The sequence below is a fragment of the Delphinapterus leucas genome, chromosome 14 (genome assembly GCF_059928025.1).
Source record: "Delphinapterus leucas isolate spDelLeu-1000000601 "Yukka" chromosome 14, BTC_Dleu_Yukka2, whole genome shotgun sequence".
In the NCBI taxonomy this organism is placed as follows: domain Eukaryota; kingdom Metazoa; phylum Chordata; class Mammalia; order Artiodactyla; family Monodontidae; genus Delphinapterus; species Delphinapterus leucas.
In genome coordinates, this window is record NC_143142.1 from 58,319,462 (window position 1) to 58,321,026 (window position 1,565).

Below are 1,565 nucleotides of genomic sequence, written 5' to 3' on the forward strand. Positions count from 1 at the left end.
TAAGACAGGAATAAAGACACAGACCTACTAGAGAACGGTCTTGAGGATATGGGGAGGGTGAAGGGTAAGCTGTGACAAAGTGAGAGAGTGGCATGGACATATATACACTACCAAACATAAAATAGATAGCTAGTGACAAGCAGCCGCATAGCACAGGGAGATCAGCTCGGTGTTTTGTGACCACCTAGAGGGGTGGGATAGGGAGGGTGGGAGGGAGGGTGACACAAGAGGGAAGAGATATGGGAACATATGTATATGTATAACTGATTCACTTTGTTATAAAGTGGAAACTAACACACCATTGTAAAGCAATTATACTCCAATAAAGATTAAAAAAAAAAAGAGAGACTGAGTGTTTTTTTTTTAAGTATTAACATTCATTATTATAATTTATTGAGCATTGAAACTGTACTGGCATGGTAAAAACACATATTTTTACATTAATTATGTTACAATTCTCATAATAAGCCTATGAAAAAATTATTCTCACTTCCATTTACAGTTGAGAAATTAAAGATCAGAAACGTTATGTCATTTGCCCAACTTCACACAGCTTGTGAAAAGCATGCTACTGTAGAAAAACTTTCATTTACTTATTACCCATTTATAAAATCTTTATTTAGTTTCTAATATATATTTAAAATAATACTACATAGTAGGGGTATAAAGTTTAGTAAGATATGGCCCTTGTTCTTAAATGACTGTACAAAGGAGGTATAACAAACTTTAGTTATAGCTGGAGATTGAAGAATATGTAACAAACCTTCAGCTACCTTAACAGTCATCTCACTGAGAGAACTGGAGAAGGGTAAGGAAGGAAAGAAATCCCAGGTGGAGGCAGCAGTATCAGAAAAAGTATGATGTAGTTTCCCTTCTCTTCCCTTTCCTTTCCTTCTCTTTCTTTCCTTGGCATTAGGAGGCAGTGATAGTGGCACCAGGAATTGAGGAGGTAATGTGATAAAAAATATGCAGTGCTTTAAAAATATGCATAACATCTTATACAGGGGCCATGCTAATCTCTGTAATGTTCAATTTTAGTATGTGTGTTGATTAAGTGAGAACAAGAGATTGAGGTTGTATGAAGAGGTCATTCAAATGGCTGATAAATAAATTTAAAGCTGCACAACATTATTAATAATCAGTAAAAGTAAATTAAAACTATAGTATAATGCAAATGCTTTCGTAACAAATTGACAAATTTAAAAGACTGACAACATCAAATAGTGGTGAACTTTTGGAGTATGGAGAAGTTTTATATATTACAGGTGGAGTGTAAAATGGTGTAACCAGTTTAGAAAACTAGTTTGGGGCTGTCTACTAAAGCTTATGATACGTATAACCTATGTGTTGAATTGAATTATTGGTCTTAGTTTTTCTCTGTACTAATATTGTATATCTACACTCTTGCCATGGCCTTATACAGGGTGGAGTGTATGTCCCCATTCTATGACTTTAAGCTTGACCATGTGACTTACTTAGGGCAATGGAATGCTAATGCATATGACATGAACCGGGGTATGGAATATTCATGTGCAGTGGGGCTTGTGCTCCTTTGATTCTTCCAT

At 35.3% G+C, this 1,565-nt stretch overlaps 1 non-coding gene across 1 annotated transcript; it reads right to left on the reverse strand.

Moving 5' to 3' along the window:
* Positions 1-960: 960 nt before the first annotated feature.
* LOC115802251 (U6 spliceosomal RNA) lies at positions 961-1,064 on the reverse strand. The gene has a single exon (XR_004022670.1). It is a non-coding gene; the product is annotated as a U6 spliceosomal RNA (small nuclear RNA).
* Positions 1,065-1,565: the final 501 nt, after the last annotated feature.